Here is an 18,872-nt window from a genome sequence, read left to right as displayed (position 1 = left end):
GTTCAGTCTTAATTAGTCCTTGAATGCTCTGTTCAGAGGATCAGTTATCTTTCTCATATGACGTGTGTGCGTGCTGTGATGAAGAGGTTCAGGGAAACTCCTGAGGTTCTGTCAGTGTAAAGATGTAACTGCTGTTGCTATCCTGACAATTACCACTGTTGATGATGATGAGAAGGCATCATGTGTAAAGCATGTGGCAGCCGAGCATGAGTTAAAGAGCACCTGCTATACTAGAGGCGGAAGAGAATGTTGTTTTACGTCAGGACAGAGTCAGAGAGCACAGTGTGTGAATCCAGGCTTTGCCATGAACTAGTGGAGAGACCCTGGGCAAGCTGTCTAACTCTTTGATACCTCAGTCTCCTTGCCCATTGTTCTATTAGCAGAATCAGGGGTGAATGTGGCCTGTTGCAGCCATGCAAAGGAGGGAGTGCCAGGAAGGAGGTTGTGAAGGGTCAGCTGGGGCAAGGGGCAGAGGATTCCTAGAACGTGGGGCCTCAGAATGCCTTGCCCAGCAGCAGGCAGAGGTGGGTTCAGCCTTGGACATGATCCTGCAGGTGACTAAGAGGTCTCTGGAGGACAAGACCCACAGGATGGATTCTCCAGCCCACAGGACATGCACAGAGAGGAGTGGTCACTGAGACTGAGAGTACTCCGAATATCTGGTCTTTCCAATTCATGCGGTGGGGACCACATTTCTTTCCGGGATTATGCAGATGCGGTCTTGATTGGCTTTGACTGTGTTTCTGATGTCAGTGGCTACTGCTGTCACTGACATTGATGTGGAATAAGGCACAGACAGGGGTAATGGGCAGGAGCTCTGTGACCAGACAGACCTGGGTATGAGTATGGTGTTTCCCCCTCTGGTGAGCTTGAGTAAGTTAGTGAGCTGATGTACAGTACATCAGTTTATTCATCTGTAAAATAGTGATTAATAATAATAACCACCTCCCAAGGATGTTAGAAGGAGTTAACTGATGGTTAAAATAGAGCATCTCTGGAAACAATAATAATGACAAAAACATTAATAATACTGGCTAATATTTATCTCACATTTATTCTGTGCCAGGCCCTGCGAAAACTCTTATTGGGATCATCTCACTTACACCTCGTGAAAGCTTGTGAGGATTGATACTATTACACAGTGGAGAAGATGGAGGAACAGAGAGAGAAAGGGAATGAACCAGTCACACAGCTGATATGAAGAGGACAAGCTGAGATCGACACTCAGGAAAATGCCAGAACCAGTGCCAGTGTTCGGGCTGGGCCGTGGAGAGATCTATTCCAGATGGGGCTCTGCTGGGGCTGAAAAGTAGCAGAAGGAATCAGAGTGGGCTGCTGTGGGCAGTGAGTACTGGGAAGATACACCGAGTGGACGAAGGGGTTGAAGGGCAGTGATGATGCCTACCGACGCGGGGGATTGGAGTGTCGACTGAGGACCCTAGGAACGGAGGAGAAAGAGGACGGTATGGGAATCAGAGGGAACATCACTGGCTGAGAACAAGGACCCTTCTGGATGTTAATGTTAACTCCTGAATTTGTTCGTTCATTCATTCACTCATTCATTACTTCACAAACCATTTCCTGAGCTCCTGCTGTCTTCTAAAAGGGCTCCAAAAAGGAGCGCTCAGACTCAATCCTGCTCCCAGACATATTGTTCTACATGACTTACACAGAGATAGACTGAACCACAATTTTTGTGAATTTAATTTCTATCATTAAAAAAAAGAAGAAGAATATGACAAGAACCCAGACTTCCGGCTTCTCTGGGAAAATCACAACCCCTGCCCATGCAGGGGTCTCATTCCTGCACAAAGATAGTAGGCGATAGCAGCATTGTGGATGCCCCCTCAGACAGGGTAAGGGTCTGGGGTCTGCGCCAGCCCCATCTTCTCTATCGTACCCACACGCTGGCCTCCGCCTGGGTTCCCGCTCCCTGCACTGATGCCTGGAAATCCTCTCCAGAAGTAGGCTGGGGGAAAGTGTAGTGCTCACCTCATTTTCCCCCTTTTCTCAGGTATCAGCATCCTGCATGCCTGTTGTAGTGCATCTGAAGACCGTCACTTCCAAAGTTTTAGTTACTTAAAGTGGGAGGATAAATCCAAACCTGCTCATTCATCGTGGGCAGAACCAATTCCTAAGTCAGTCTTAATTAGTCCTTGAATGCTGTGTTCAGAGGATCGGTTCTCTTACTCGTCTGACATGTGTGTGTGTCCTGTGATGAAGAGGTTGAGGGATGCTCCCAAGGAGTTTACATCAGTGTAAAGATGTAACAACTGTTGATATCCTGACAATTACCACTATTTATGATGCTGAGGAGGTTGTTGTGAGGGTCTGGGGTCTGCACCAGCCCCATCTTCTCTATCGTACCCACACCGGAAGCCGATTGGCAGGGAACATTTACCATACCCATGTGCTGCCCTTCCCTACCCTCACATGAGCTGCGCTCCCTAATGCACAATAACTGCCTGGCCCTGGGGCATGTAAATTTGAGAACCCTGTTGCTGGAGACCCTCCAGATGCCCTCACACAAAAATGCTCTGTGGTACAGGTATTGTTTTCACCACATGACTTTGCTTTAGACAGAGTTATTCAAATAATACGTGAATAAGTGGCTGCTGTGAAAGATTCCATTAGTACATCAGTACATGGACTACACAGGTCATCACATTCCTCCACATTCTCTGCTTCCTGGGCCTACCAGTGGGGCTAGTTATAGGTGCTTCCTTGCTCCTTTCAAAAAATATTTCTCTGTATTTAAACCACACACACACACACACACACACACACACACACACACACACACACACACACAGCAGGCCCCACTATGAGCATCTCCCATTTGCTTCCCCTCCCACCTAATATTAACAGCATGTCCTGAAGAAGATCCCTCTGATCAGTACACACTGGTCCCCTCATGCTGTTCCATGGCCAGTGTGTGCTCCATGGTATAACATGAACCACTCACCGTTTGTTTACAACCCAACCATCATCGACTCTTAATGGACATAAAGAGGTTTTACACAATTGTTTGCTACTATCTTCCTTCTACACACAACTCTGTGAATGTGTGTGTTGATTATACATTTTTAAAGTGGAGCTGCTGGGTCAAAACTCAGTCATTCACCAATCATCCACTGAGCACCTACTATGTGCTGGGCACTGGGGAGACTGGCCGTACTAGACAAAAAAAAAGAGTCTCTGCCCTCACCGACCTAGCATTGTAAGGATTTTTCACTTTGATACATGCTGCCACGATGCTGTCCATCAGTGGTGCAGGAGAAGTAAAGCTTGTTTACTGGCTCCTCACATCACTCTTGGGGCAGACGCTCTGCTGCAGTGAACAGGATGCTTAGACCTTTGCTCCCTTCAAGATCTTCAGGGTCTGGCGATGAAGACTGTTCGTTTGGATGTGTTGGGGGGTAAGGAAGGAGGGAGGGAAGGGAAGGAACAGTTCACAAATAACGTGGTGGAGGGAGGTAGGAATCCTAGAGTCCACCACTTAGTTGTGTAGGAGGGACGCTGAGCCTGGTTAGAAATGCAAATTCTCGGGCCCCACCAAGGACCCACTGAATCAGAAACTCGGGGATGGGGGGTAGCAATCAGTGTTTTAACAAGCCCTCCAGGTGACTGCGATGCATGCTACAGTTTCACATTCACATTAGACCCACCAGAATAACCACAGGACTGAAGTGAGAAACAGCACCCCCTCCCCCACCGCCCCGGGGTATCACCTCCTGGGGGTGTCCGGTTCACCCCTTCATTTCTACCTGGTCACATTCAGGCGGGGATGGCAACGGGGCGAGAGATTGGCTCCGGGATTGCGGGGCCAGAAAGCGTTCTGGGCGCTGATTGGTCGCCGCGAGATGGCCGGAATAAGCTCTTCCGGTGCGCAAAGCGGAGCCGGAAGTCCCGCTATTCCCTCCCCCTCCCCGCGCAAGGCGGTAGCCGAGTTGGAGTTCAGGGCGAGAGCGTGTTCGTGTGCGCGCTGGCGTTTTCAGAACGTACATTTCTCTGAGTTGGCCCACTCCAGAACTGGCTGTCCCGACGGGCATAGCTAGAAAGGGCGAGGATTCCGCTAGGGTACATGTACGGGGTAACAGAACGGTGACAGAGCCCATGGTCTTATCTCATGTAGTCAGTGTCCTTGGGACCCCTGAGAGATGTCCCCTTTCCTAACGGAACCGAAGGCACGGTAGTCCTTTCCACCGATTACAGTCAAGGACAAAGGCCTGCCCCTCACCAGGCCTTCTGATCCCAGTCTGGAGCTTTACCCCTCCTGCCCGTTGGGAGACTGTGGCTGGCTTGCCCCACTAGGCCCATCCTGTATTACCCAGGGAGGCACAAGCAATCACAAGGCCCAGCACAGAGAAAACTTCTTGTAATGCTCCCTGTTACAGTGGTGTCACTGCATGGAGGTAACTTTCCAAGTAGGAAGACTTTTTCCCAAATCCAAGACTCCAGAGAATTGCGAGGGTTTCATCCTAACTTTGTCCTCCCTCCCTTTGGGCACCGGCCAGCAATGGTCCGCGGGCATCTACATCCGCTGTTCCCCGATCCCACCACCAAGGGGCGCGCGAAATGAAACGGTTCTGTCGTGGAACGTACCACTGAGGGGTAGAGGGAAGTCCTTCGAGTCGGGAAGGAACCATTCGGGAGGGGGCGTCCGTTCTGGAATAATCCATTGAGCTCTGTGACAACACTGAGGGTCCCCTTACACCGCGTCGGGCATCGACCACGGGTCCCAGCGGAGGCACTCAGGGCGCCGCTGGGTCCATCCCCATTGTAACCGCTCCATCTTCCCGGCACATTCGAGGCCGAGGGGACACCGGGTTCTCAGCCTGCAGCCTTCTTTTCTATCTACTCCAGGGTCACCCCTTCGTTTCTGCATGGTCACATCCAGGTGGGGAGAGCAACGGAGCAAGAGATTGGCTCCGGGATGCGTGTATGTGTGTGTGGGGCGGGGGGGTCGAAATCGAGAAAGCGTTCTGGGCGGCGATTGGTCGCCGCGAGATAGCTGGAATAAACTCTTCCGGGGTGTCAAGCGGCGCCGGAAATCCCGCTATTCCTGCCCCTCCCTCCTCGCCTGCCCAGTTCCCATTGGCTGTCTCTCTGGGACAGGCACAGTGGTCGCCGAGTTGACGCTCAGGGTGAAAGGTGTGCGTGTGCGTGTGCGTGTGCGTGTGCGCACGCGGGCATTTTCAGAGTGTACATTTTTCTCCGAGTTTGACTACTCCAAGACTGACTATCCGTAAGGGGCTGATTAGCTGCCCGGGTCGGTGGCGAGGTTCGGCGCAGTCGCTGGCTGTGCAGGGTGACGGTGGTGGTGTCTTTCCGCGAGCTCTTACAGTCTTGTTTAGCCTTCACTCAGTCTGGAGCGTGTGGCACCGCAGGGTCAGTCGCGCAGATTCATATAATTAAGGCCAAGGAGGGGTCACCAAACTTTTTTGGTGTCTCTCCCTGGGAAGTAACGTGTGTCGTGCAGTTTGGAGATGTGTACCGCTACGTCTGACATCCCAGATGCTGTTTGAGTACATTTGGCGTCTGTGAGCATTTTGGGGAGTTTTTGGTGAATGGGATATTTTATCTGGGTGGGTTTTGTGAGCCATGGTACAAAGTCTGTAGGGATTTGTGTCCTTGTAGACCTGGGTGTGCATTTTCTGAGCTTTTGGGCATTAGAGTCACTGGGTGTTAGACCCTTATGTAGACGTCTGTACCCCAACGTGTGAGGCCTTTGAACTGTTGTGATTCTGGGTCCCAAGGTGTGATGTCTCTGAGCTGCTTTAGGAAGGGGTTTGTCTAAAGGTGTAAAGTATCTGAGCTGTTTGGGGTCTGTGTGTCAGTAGTAAAATCTCTTACCATTTTGGCTGTGAGGTCTCTGTCCCGGAACTGAGGGAGTTGGAAACCCGGCAGGTATGATTCCGAAGCCTGGAACCCGACGTGCTGATGGTGCGTTGTTGAGGGTGTCACTTGTCTCCTGGAGTCTCAGTACGTATCATAATCAGTCAAATGGGGCCAGTGCCCACCTTGGAGGGTACCTGTGCATGTTAACAGTGTGTGTAAAGGGCCCGGCTCCCAGCTATGGTTCAGCAAATGTTTTCTGAGCGCCTGCCATGTACGTGAGTACTATTCGAGGAGTTTGTGACAGGACAAAACTGACAAAGTCTCATTTCATAGAGTTGGTCAATAAGTAAATCAAGGGTGGCAGGTGCTATGTATGAAGAAAGATAGGGCTGGACCAGGGGAAAGGGTATGTGGAGATGATGTTATTATTTTATTCAAGGTAATCAGGGAAAGTCTCCCTGAAGGATGACGAATGAGCAGAGACCTGGAGGAAGTGAGGGAGCACGCCGTGGGATTACCTGAAGGAAGAGCATTCCAGGCAGAAGGAACAGCAGGTGCCACAGTCCTGGCGGGGCAGTCTACTTGGCGTGCTCCTGGATATCAAGGAGTCCTGTGATGCACTGGGTCCAGCACGTAGCACTCATTGAAAGGTGTCTGGTGCTGCTCTCTGTGTTTGTCCCACAATCTGTGGTCATCCCCATTTCACAGATGAAGGACCCGAGGCTCCAAGATGTGCCCTGCACCTTCTCTCCTGCTTACACCTGAAATTACTGAAGAGGGGTGAAACTTTCTAGCCCATCATGAGAGACAGAGGGCCTGAGTGTAAGAGCTGCAGGGAGGACACCGTCCACACTGAATGTCAGCCAACCAGCGGAGATCAGTTATAAAATGGGAATCATGCCCCTCATAACATTGCTACTCTTGATGGAGGGCAGGACTTAAGAATGAGAAAGGAACTGGGGCAAAGGAGAGAGGCAGGAAGGGGAAGCTGGAGGACAGTGAGGAAAAAACCCACTGGCTTCATCATATTGCTTGGATTTGGCCCAGTTCACCTTGATTAACTGATATATTCACTTTTCCCCTGTCCCTACCCTTTCTTTCCCTTCCCTTCTCTTCTCTTTTGTGCCTGAGCAGTTCAGTCCTAAAGCCATTAGGTGTTGACGGGCAAGGCAAGTATATGCGTGTAGGGGCATCCCAATTTGGGAGGTCAGAGCCCAAGGTGGTAAGGAGGATATCCCTGGGGGTTCTGTGGGGAGGTGGTTAACTGGCTCAGGGATTCAGGCTTGAGTGAGGTGTGGAAGTCAAGGGCAGGGGATGGTTCAGCATAGCACGTGGGGAGGACCTCTTTGTGGAGGAGGGATGGCTTATATGCATTGGGATTTGTCAACTCAGTGAATATATAAGGATGGTGGGAGCCACGTCTGTCACTTTTGGAAGAGGGAATTTCCAATATGGAAAGGAGGTAAACTGGAACAACTTCTGAGGAGTTCTACTGGAATTAAAGGTCTCCGTGAGAACTCCTGGTTTTCAATAGATATGTGTGCATATGTGGATAGATTGATATAGAAATATATATATGTGTGTGTGTGTGTGTGTGTGATTGTGTTCACACATATATTCCAAACTTCCTGAAAACAGCAACATCCCAATGACAATAAGTACACCTACCGCTAGATCCTAGCTTCTGAATACCATTCTCCGCTAAATGCTGGGTTCCCAGGCTGAGGAGAGAAAGGATTAATGAGCCTGGCTCAACTTGTCATGTCAGTAATAAGGGAAAGTTAAGGAATGATGGGGAGATGTCAGGGGGACACAGAATATAGCTGGAGGGCTCTCCCACCGGAAAAGCTGGGGACTCTTTTATCTTTTCCAGCTTCTCTGAGGTATTATTGACATATAGCATGTAAGTTTAAGGTGCACAGTGTGATGATTTGATACACGTAGGTAGGGCAAAACGATTACCACAATAAGGTTAGTTAGCACTCTATCCCCTCACAGAATTACCTTTTTAAAAATTGTGGTGATAACATTTCAGATCTACCCTCTTAGCTTTCAATATACGATACAGTTTTGTTCCTTATACTCAGCATGCTGTACATTAGATCCCCATAACTTATTCATCTTGTAGCTGGAAGTTTGTACCGTTTGACCAATATTTCCCCCAGCCCCTGGCAACCGCCATTCTAAACTCTATTTCTGTGAGTTTGACTTTTTTAGAGTCTACATATAAGTAGAACATACAATATGTCTTTCTTTCACTTACTTCACTTAGCATAAAGCCTTCCAGGTCCATTCGTGTTGTTGCAAAAGGCAGGATTTTCTTCGTTTTTGTGGCTGAATAATATTCCGTTGTATATGTCACCACATTTTCTATATCCATTCATCCCCTCCATGGCCACTTAGTTGCTTACATATCTTGGTTGAAGCTGCATTGTAAATTGTGACGTTGGTGTTAGTCCTCCAACTTTGTTTTTCAAAATTATTTGGCTATTCTAGTTCCTTTGCCTTACCCCAGAAATTTTATCATCAGTTAGTCTATATGTACAAAAAAATCCTTGCCTGGATTTGTGATTGGAATTGTATGAAATTGATGGATCTATTTGGGGACTATTGACATCCTAATTATATTGAATTTCTCAACAGATGAACGCAGTATGTGTCTCCATTTTGTTAGGTCTTCTTATATTTCTTTTCCTCAGCATTTTGTAGTTTTGAGCATACAGATCCTGCTTATGTTTCGCTAGGTTTTGGGGGGAAGCTATTATAAATGGTATGCACAAGTCTTTTTTTTTAAAATTTCCTAATTGTTCATTGCTAGTACAGGCAAATATGCCTGATTTTTTGGTGTTGAGCTTGTATCCTGCGACCTTGTTAAACTCACTTCTTAGTTATAGGAGTTTTTGTTAATAGATTTCATGGGATTTTCTAGGTAGATAATCATGTCATTGGTGGATGGGAGCAGTTTGATTTCCTCCTTCCCAATCTCTAAACCATTTGTTTCTTTTTCTTTTCTTACTGGAGTGGCTAGGACTTCCAGTACAATGTTGACTTATAGCTATCCTCCTGGCCTGGTTCCTGATCTTAGGGAGAAAGCATTTAGTCTCTCTCCATCAAGTAGGATGGAGGGGCGGGTATTTTTGTAGATGCTCTGTGTCAGGTTAAGAAAGCTCCCTTCTACTCCTGGTTAGCTGAATGTTTTCATCATGAACGACTGTTGAATTTTGTCAGATACTTTTTCTGCATCAACAGATAACGATCATGTGGTTCTTTATCTTTGGTATGCTACTATGCTGGCTTGATTGATGTTTTAATGCTGCACCAGCTTTGCATTTCGGGGATAAACCTCACTTGGTCATGGTGTATTATTCTTTTTATATATTGAATTTGATTTGCTACTACTGTCTTTGTTTGACTTTGGTATCAGGGTAATGCTAATCTGAAAAAAGAACTCAACAAGTGTTCCCTCTCTTCTGTTTCCTTGAAGAGATTGCGTAGAATTGCTGTCATTGCTTCTTAAATGTTTGGCAGGATTTTCCAGGGGTACCATCTGGCCCTGGAGATTCCTTTTCTGTAAGTTTTTCAACTACAGACTCAATTTTAAAAATAGATGATCTGTTTCTTTTTGGCTGAGCTTTGATAGTTTGTTCCATTTCGCCTAAATTGCCAAAAGTAATTATGTAGAATTATTCATAGAATCCTTTTAATTTCTGTGGGATCTGTAACCTATTTCATTCCTGATGTTGGTAAGTTGTGTCTTTAGTTATCTTGCCTTTTTTTTTTTTTTTTGTCTGTCTGGGTAGAAGTTTATGAATTTGTATTGACCTATTGAAAGAACCAGCTTTGGGTTTCGTTGATTAACTCTATTCTTTTTCTGATAACTGTTCCAATCTCTATTTCCCTTATTTGCTTGCTTTGAATTTATTTGGATTTTCTTTTTCTAGTGTCTTAAGGTGGAAGCTATCATTATTGATTTGGGTTCTTTATTCTTTCTAATAAGATAAGCATTTGATGCTGTACATTTACGGCTAAGCACTGCTGTACCTGCATCCTGCAGATTTTGGTAGGTTGTTTTTTCATTTTCATGTTGCTTAAATTAATTTGTAACTTTCCTTGATCCTTGCTCTTTGGTCCATGGATTATTTAGAAGTATGTGATTTAATTTCCTTGTGTTTGGAGATTTTCCTCCTAACTTTGGCTTACTTATCGGTGGTTTTTCTCTTTTGGTCAGACGACATTCTTTGTATGATTGCAGTTATCTTGCAATTGGTCATATTTGTTTTATGACCCAGGATATAGTCTACCTTGGTGAAACTTCCATATGCACTTGAAAAGAATGTGGTATATTCGGCTATTGTTATGTGGAGGGTTCTATACCTGTGAGAACATTCGGTTCACCCATGCATTCTAATTTGCTTTCTCTCCGTTCTGTGTATTACTGAGGTTGTTGAAGTCTCCAGCTGTTCTTGTAGATTTGTTTGTTTCAGTTCTTCCAGTCCTGACTTGGTCATGTATTTTGAAGCTTTGCTGTTGAGTACTGTGCAGAATAGAGTTAACATAGCAGGCCTGAGACTATAATCCTTAGAAGGGCTGGCTTGTTGGCCCTCACGTCGCGTCTGAGAACTTGGATTTCAAGAGGTTTCCCACCGTTGCCTCCTTCAGAAGTGTAGTTTACTCCTCCATCTGTCCAAACAGTATGTTTTATGCTAAACACCTGCTTTCCTCCTGGGAACCTGAAATCTTGTTATGTGCTAGGCCCCGGGTTTCTCAGGAGCTTCCCTGGTGGACAGCATTTCACACGCGTTGTTATGATCCGTTGCCGGAGGGACAAATTGCGTGATTATCTACTAGGAAAGGACTCTTGGAAGCTTGCGCTGGTTTCCTCCGGATGTTGCCCAGTGCACCTCTCCCCCTGGATGATTTGGCTTTGTATCCTTTTGCTGCAGTAAATCTTAGCCATGAGGATGACTATGTGCTAGGTCCTTGGGGTCCTCCTAGGAATTCATCAAAAGCAAGGGTGGTCTTGGGGCATCTGAAACAGTGGTGGCAGCTGTGGATTCACTAGCGAGACTGTGACTCGCTGAAATACGGTGAAAGCCTTGTTTGAGTAAAGGGAGGATGAAGCAGTAGGGATGACGATCTTTTTGTGCTCATTGACTGTGGATGTACCCGTGCTATGAAACAGCAGCTGAGCCACTGACTGTTGTGATAGGTGTTACTTACAGAATTTGAAAACAAAAGATCCAGATCCAGGAGAGTTAGTGCACTGCATCCTCGGCTGCTTCTGCTGTGCTGCCTGATGTGAGTGGGGTGGCGGGGGGTGGGGGTGGGGAGTGCAGCCAGCTCCTGACTTTGGTGTTTGTTATTTCCTCCAGGCCTGGGGGGAAAGGATGCAAACCTTACAAAAGGTGAACTCTGGGTCGGCCAAAAAATGTTAAAAGTTTGACTTGCTCTCTCCTACAAGCGGAAGAAAGCAAGTAAAATCAGGTTCTGGGCTGGAGAAAGCTTCAGATAAACTAGAGGCAAGAAGGGGAAAAAGGTCTGCAGGCTTTTCTTCAACGTGGCGGCGGCGGCTGCGGCGGCGGCGGCGGCGGCGGCTGCGGCTGCTGCTGCTGCTGCTGCTGCAGCAGCAGCAGCAGCAGCCCCTCCCAGCACTCGCGCCCGAGCTCCCCGGCCGCTGTGCGGTACCCTGGTGAGTGTCAGTTTACTGCTAGGCGTTTGAGTAAAGCGTCCCTGGGAGAGGGAAAAGGGGGAATTTTAAAAATGGCTTTGTACGTTGTGGCTGTTGCATCTGGATCTTTGAGACAACTGAGACGAGACGTTAGGCATATGACTCTTCAGTGCAAGAGAATGAGCTTTTCCAGCCTCCTCACGGGATCAGTGAGACAGACAAAAGGACAGGAGGCTGTGTCAACCCATTTTGAAAATTTTTAAAAATTCACGATTTTGTCCTGGCCAGTTGCTAAACGTAATGTCTTTACAGTTAGATTATAAAACACGTTTTGCTATGAAAGTACTCTTGCCTACAGCCCTTCCATACAAAAGATTAGGGGGACATTAGGGGATAATTAAAGAAATGTAAGTTTTGTTGTTTGTTTTTGTGTTTTTTTGCGGTACGCGGGCCTCTCCCGTTGCGGAGCACAGGCTCCGGACGCGCAGGCTCAGCGGCCATGGCCCATGGGCCCAGCCGCTCCGCGGCATGTGGGATCCTCCCGGAGCGGGGCACGAACCCGCGTCCCCTGCATCGGCAGGCGGACTCCCAACCACTGCGCCACCAGGGAAGCCCCGAAATGTAAAGTTTTGATTTCAGGATTGTACACAGTGATTGTATAACAATGGAGAACACACCACCCCTGGCACCTGGTGGGGGAAGTGTAGAGAGGGAGCGAGGGCATTAATGATCTTGTCTGTTCCTGGGAATTTTCTATGTTTCCTAAAGGAATACTCCCCATGCAGCCTTCCAAGCTGCTGTGAGCACTTTTTTTTTTTCTTTTTGAATTTTACTTTATTTATTTTTTTATACAGCAGGTTCTTATTAGTTATCTATTTTATACATATTAGTGTATATATGTCAATCCCAATCCAGTGAGCACTTTGAATGCAAACTGTCTGCTGAGGCTCCAGTCACACCTGAGGGAGCTCTGACTGTGGGACCGCAGGAGTGGCCCCAGCCCCTGGACGGTGCATGCAGAGCACCTCCAGGTGTCAGCCACCCTCGGAAAGAGGATGCGCTGGGGTCCCGGACAGACAGAACTGCTTGGAACGGGCTGCCTCCAGGCAGTGCCTCTGAAACTAAGGCCTCAGATGGATTATTCAAACTGGACAGGGAGTCCTAGGGGGGCAGGTCCCTGGGTGGGAGGCCACACTGGGGCCCCAGGGAGCTGTCCTGCCTGCCTGATGTATGTCCTGCTCGGGGCAACCTAGCAGTTGTGAACCCTTTGTTTCTAGGGATACATGTATGCCTCGGAATTACCCTTCTTGTGTGTGAGCCCTGAATATCCCGACGCAGCCTCAGCCTGGACGAGTAGTGACCAGAGTATGCTGTGCCTGAATTGGTGCCTCAGGTGCCTCAGCTACAAAAGGTTCATACAAAAAACTAAGCCGTAAGGTTCCTGGCTTTCTAAGTTAGACCTTCATGGTTAATGACACCTGTATTTAAATGGCTGAGTCCTGGAACCCTAAGGGATGTAACTGACATCAGTACTGCAGTGTAGGCTGGTGTCACTGCGCTGCCTGGGTCCTAAGACCTGTGGCATTCCCCTCCCTCCCTCTGCAGACTGACATCCTTCTCACTCGTCATTAAGACACTGGGTCCAGTCCTTCACCCGTTACGTCAGCTCCACAAGTGTGGACTGACTTTCTACCGTGTCTCAGGTCCTCTGCCCTGAGGACACCAGGATGAACGGGATGTGTTTCCAGCCTTCTGAGAAGGAGTTAAAAGTCTGGTGAGGGAGACAGACGTGGAAGCAAAACCTCGGTGCCTCAAAGACAATGGGCTTATCTGGCTTTGTTCAGCAACCCATGGCAGATCACACTATGAGCATTTCCCACGTAATTTTTCCCATCCATTAACAGCATATCCTGAAGATCCATCTAGTCAGTACAGCTGGATTCCCCTCATTCCTGTAGGCGTGTACAACCTCAGCTACCAAGTGACACTGGTGTGTTGCATCAAGCTCAAGGCCAGTAAGAGAATTGCCTTCAGTATGTGTTCTCTAAAACACTCAAGGATTCTTTGTAAGTTTCCAGAGAAAGCAACATTCAGGCTTCCCTTAATTCACGGGTAAATTACAATCATGGAAAATCCACTTTATTTAACTCTCTGCTTAAAAGTGTTTGCCTCCCTGTAACCCTCAGCCCACAGATGCCGGTAGCTCCTCCCAATCATTTCAGCACCCAGACCTACCCTCTGAAACTTCCTGTCAGCTTCCACCTACTTACCAGGTGCACCATTGTGGTAGTAAACCACATAACATACTGGTTATCAACCACGAGAATAGGATTTTGTGAAGGTATCCCCAGACCTCTTATTCTCATCAAAAGGATAGGAATGATATGGTCCACGTCAGGGTTTGGTCTGGGGAAATAGCATGGCAGCATGGAGTAGGACACAGGACTCCCCAGGAAGGATTCCAGGCACCTTCCTCGTCTGTCTTGCTTTCTGTGACAAGATAATGGTTCAGGGACAGACGGGGTGTGAGGTAAGGCTTCGTTTCCAAGGTCAATCACGGCCGTGGGCATCAGTGTTTAGGATGGTTCTGTGGTCGTCGTGGCTCTTGGCTCCCGGGTCTGGGGTCCTTCTCAGAGAGAACGAGCCCTCTCCAGGCTGCGTTACCAGAGTCACGGGCCAGGCGAGGGCTTTAAGCTACTAGGGAAGGCTGTCTGCTTCGGCACGGCAGATCAGATCAGAGGAGGACAGCTGAGAGGAGAAGAGGGGAGAAGATCTCCTCAGGTCAGGGGCAGGTGTCTGATCAGTGAAGGGAAGACATTTTTCCTAAATTCTGGTTGCTCTGGGCTTGTGTGGCATGGAGGGAGTGAGGGTGCAAGAGAGAAGCAGAGGCTGACTGGAGGTGGGGAGAATAGATCATATAACCTCATATCGTCTGTGTCCCACGGCCCCCGAGAAAAGCCCAGGCCATGTGGCATCTCAAAGGTCATCTCCTCTCACCACCTCCATCCACTGGCCATGAAGAGAATGGATCTGAGATAAACTGAAGCCTCAGAGAGACAGGCCAGTGGGGTGGTGGTGTCTTCTCAGAAGATCCGCTGCCCTGCCCTTGGTTTGACTCTCACGCTGTGTCCTTTACGTTCTCTCTCCTGTGCTCTCAGGTTGGTCTTCCCAACTGTGTGTTTGTCCTGGGAAGAGTCAGTACATTGGAGACAGTCTCGCTACCAAAGGAGTTTATTAAAGTTCCTGAGAGTTTCCCAGGCAGAGTGAAGAATCAAAGATTCTAGGGCACCGTTGTAGCCACACTAAATGAGATTCACTGAGTGCGGATCATGGAATCTGCATTTTTGTGTTTTTTTTATATAATTCCTCAGTTCTGATTGACATGGACAATTTGTCTGGGTACTACCAGAGCAGAGGAACGAACGGTCTTATTTTCCCTACTGGCAGGTTTCTCTCTCCATCGGGAGCATGTGGAGGTGACAGAGGTTTGCTGCCTTCTCTGATGCACAAACCCAAGACCTTCAGGCTAGGAGACTGACATGCTGTCTGCTGTTCTAAGGAGGCTCTCAGATCATTGTTTCCACAAAACATCCTGATTCCAATCCTGTCAAGCCTCCATCTAAAAGATTTCTGAAGAAACCAGATTTCTATTTAGTGTGCAGTTCCATGCTGTAAGGTCAATTTGTGTTATGTGTTAGCTGTTTTTCTACATATTTTGCAGTAGCCATTGGATCTTGCCCTTGACTGAATAAATACAGAACACACTTGAGTTTTCCACAATGCCTCCACAGACCTGTGGCTCCACCCCTTACTGCTGGGTGACACTGAGCGGGCTACTTAGCATCTCTGTGCCTCAATTCCTCCATTAGTAACATGGAAACACTAGTTAGGAGTAAATGTAACTACTTCTTGGGGGCAGTTTAGAGCACTGACCATGTTAAGACATGGGAAGTTGTCAGGACAGTGCTCAGCATGTGACAAGTTCCTGGTGAATTCTAGCTGTTGTCATTACTGCTGTTAATAGTGTTACCGTTCCCACATTTCCCTGGAGAGTGTTCCAGAGAAACAATGTCAAGACCACCTTTGACTCACCACATGGACTTTGCACTATCACTTCAGCCTCTCAGGGACTCAAGAACTGAATGTATGGGGCATGGGTGTGTGTGTGTGTGTGTGTGTGTGTGTGTGTGTGTGTATTAGCATAATGAGTATTTAACTCTCCTTATGGGGATATTGTGAAGCCTAAATACAATGCTGGGGTTTCATCAGGGGCTCGTATGGAAAAGTTTAGTGCCTATTCTCTAGGAAATTAGAAGTCTAATGACCTCTTCGTATGATTTGTATAATGATGGGAAAGTAAGTGATCACTGGACGATTGTAGTAGAACATGAGTATATACATTTTAAAAAACATTCCAGAGGGAAATTTAAAGGCCCAAGGACCTCATCATATAGCCCTTTTTTGGGGGGGGGGCATTATTTTTATGAAGCCTAATTCTCCTGTATCAAATTCTGAATATCTGAATCTTATGAAGATACAAAAGTATTAATACTCAAACTTTCATCAGTAGGACTTTATTTCTTGTGTAGTTTTCACATTGCCGGTTTTATGGTGTTTCTTATTTCTTCCACTAATATTCACGTTTTTTTAACCAAAGGGTGATGGTGTGAATATTTTCTGAGTTACATCCTGAGGAGATGGTAAACAGTGTTTTTGGATGGAGAGTCTGAGGAGGGGGGCAAAGGGGAGAGAGAGTGGAGCGGGAGTGGTTGAGGAGAAAGCAACGGGGGCAGGGAGAGAGATATGGGTACAAGCAGAAACCGAAGTGAAGAGACACAAGAATAAAAGCTCACCCTTCTGGACTGTGTTTAACTCTCTATATGTATAAGTGTAATAAGGTCTCTGAGTACTCACAGCAACATTATGAGGTAAGCATTTTTAATGTTATCATCCCTTTTTGCAGATGAGGAAGCTTGAGACACGTAGAGGTTAACGGGTGAAGGAACTTGCCCAAAGTCACCTGGCCGGCAAGAAGTGAGTCAGATTGCTACGCAGGCCTGAAAGAAACAGAGAGGTGTGGTATCTGACCCCCAAATCTGGAATACACTGCAGTGTCCAGTGTCCTCTGGATCAAAAGGCAAGTGAACATGTCCATCGGCATGAATCAGATTACCATGGATCTGTGTATGGATTGAGCATGATGTCTCCTAAGTGCATGAAAGACCACGGGGTGTCGTGTCAATATGCACACGTCACAGAGAACAGTTCCTGGTCCATATCAAGCTCTATACATGTCTTTGCTTCTACCGACATCAGTATCAGCATCCTCATCCTCATCATTATGGGAAGTAGCATAACCATACTATAATGATAAACAGAACAACAGACACAAAAGTATGAAGACATTACCTCCCCCCATCTCCTAATCTTTAAAAATGCAGAGAAAAAACCTGGAAGGCAGTAGACTACATATTAAGTGTTTTTCTCTTGAGTGTGAAATTCTAGATAATGCCCAAATAACCTTTTTTTTTTTTTTGGCGGTACACGGGCCTCTCACTGTTGTGGCCTCTCCCGTTGCGGAGCACAGGCTCCGGAGGCGCAGGCTCAGTGGCCATGGCTTATGGGCCTAGCCGCTCCACGGCATGTGGGATCTTCCCGGACCGGGGCACGAACCCGTGTCCCCTGCATCGGCAGGCGGACTCTCAACCACTGCACCACCAGGGAAGCCCCCAAATAACCTTTTAATGTGCTGTATCTTCATTGTTACGTAGCCAGTTTTTCTATTATAATTTAAAACTAGTTTTTCTGAAGACCTGTTCTCTTAGGTATCTTGACGTTTCAGGATGAAAAAAAATTGTTTTGGTATCCTTGCCAAGTGAAAACCCAGTCAGCACACTTAAGTGAGGAGTATGATCTTTGGTACAGTGGGGGGTGTGGGGTGTGGGGTGTGGGGGGAGCAGAGAGGTCCCGATGGAAGGTTAGCTAAGTCTGCAAGCGTTGTGAAAAAGGCCACGGACGATATAAGCCCAAACCAAACAACAACTCACAGGTCCCTAGGAAGAGACTGGTGTTCTATCCACATAAGTGTCTGTATTAGGACTTCTTAGACCTTTGCTCTTTTGGCTCCCGTGGCACAGTGGGGCAGCGTGTGGCGCTTGTAACGCAGTCCTGCTTTGACCCAGGCTGTGGATGAGAGTTGCAGCCTCCCCTGCAGCACCGCCCCTTTTGTGGGCCAACTGGAGCACTTTTCTTGGTGCCTGGGAGCCTCCAGATTCAGAAGGGAAGGGAGACAGAAAATGCGTAGCTCAGTAGGTAGATCCGACCCTCCCAGATAGAGCCATGCACAGCAAGTGAGATGCAGGTGCAGCTTGGTGCAGTAACCCGTTGGGAATTAGCAGAGTCGGATTGGGTGACTCAAGGAAGAAATGTGGACGTGAATGCAAAGGGGAGGAACCACATTAAGAGGGGTAAACAGCTATAATTCCCATTTCTGTAACAGGGTAGGGTACTCCATTATTGTTGGGAGAAGGCTCCCTGGTCTGAGCTCTGGGAGGGCGTCACGGCACTTTAGTGATGAGCGTTCTGAGGAACCGCCATCAACCCTAACCAGGGGGCGCTGAGTGTCTGAAGGCAGGAAGTCTCAGTCTTTACCCCTAACAGACACAGACAGCTTCTTAGCCCTGCTGAGAGTGGTGCTGTGGCACCTGAGGGAAGCTCAAAGTTGCCCTCTAGCAAAACTACCAGTGCTCCTTATGTCCTAATCCAGGTCAGGGTGGCTGCCCAGACACTGTGCACTGATCCGGATAAGTCTGATGGTGTGTGTGTGTGTGTGTGTGTGTGTGTGTGTGTGTGTGTGTGTGACAAACAGTGACTTTATTCATTGAATCGTTCACCAAGCTCCAACTGTGGTCAAGGCACTGTGCTGGATGTCTGGGGATACATAAAAAAACAAACAAAAAAATGGTCAGCTGGGTATCTGCTCAGTCAGCTGACTGACAAGGACAAGGAGGGATCATAGATACTGAATGACAAGCCTGTGCCAGGCCTTAGAAGGAGTGAGAGGCAGGACGTGGGGGAAGAGCAGAGAGAGTCGAGGTGGAGCAAGCAAGGAACTAGGAGGACCGCGTGAGGGGCAGCTCCGAGTGAGACTGATGGCCTCACCTGGACTTGACATGCCCTTCCTAACTGAGCTCAGGTCCCTGACTCCATGGCCACCTGTGCTCTGGGCACAGCATCACAGACTCCACTAGCAGCCTGCGTTCATTCAACAGTCCATCGATTGGACACGTAGTTGCGGGGCCTACACTGGGCACCAGCCACTTGGTACTTGGGAAACATTCAGTGAACTGACCGGTGCTTTAAG

General features: G+C 47.8%; 2 long non-coding RNA genes across 6 annotated transcripts; one reads left to right on the top strand and one right to left on the bottom strand.

The window, feature by feature from the left end:
• Positions 1 to 1,035: 1,035 nt before the first annotated feature.
• Positions 1,036 to 4,900, bottom strand: LOC117199057 (uncharacterized). The gene is made up of 2 exons (XR_004480247.2): positions 4,606 to 4,900; positions 1,036 to 1,302 (listed from the first exon to the last, which is right to left on the bottom strand). It is a non-coding gene; the product is annotated as an uncharacterized LOC117199057 (long non-coding RNA).
• A 354-nt stretch (positions 4,901 to 5,254) lies between these two features.
• Positions 5,255 to 18,413, top strand: LOC125963194 (uncharacterized). Of its 5 annotated transcripts, none has more exons than XR_007475013.1 (3): positions 5,255 to 5,985; positions 6,281 to 11,139; positions 16,473 to 18,413. It is a non-coding gene; the product is annotated as an uncharacterized LOC125963194 (long non-coding RNA). The 5 variants fall into 5 exon arrangements; XR_007475014.1 differs by having other exon boundaries at positions 5,255 to 6,491; positions 10,594 to 11,139; XR_007475012.1 differs by adding an exon at positions 11,303 to 11,530 and having other exon boundaries at positions 5,255 to 11,139.
• The last annotated feature ends 459 nt before the right edge of the window (positions 18,414 to 18,872 follow it).

This window comes from Orcinus orca, unplaced genomic scaffold (genome assembly GCF_937001465.1).
Source record: "Orcinus orca unplaced genomic scaffold, mOrcOrc1.1 scaffold_466, whole genome shotgun sequence".
Taxonomy (NCBI): Eukaryota; Metazoa; Chordata; class Mammalia; order Artiodactyla; family Delphinidae; genus Orcinus; species Orcinus orca.
The sequence above is the reverse complement of the archived record's forward strand: the minus strand, read 5'-3'. Positions and strand labels throughout refer to the sequence as shown.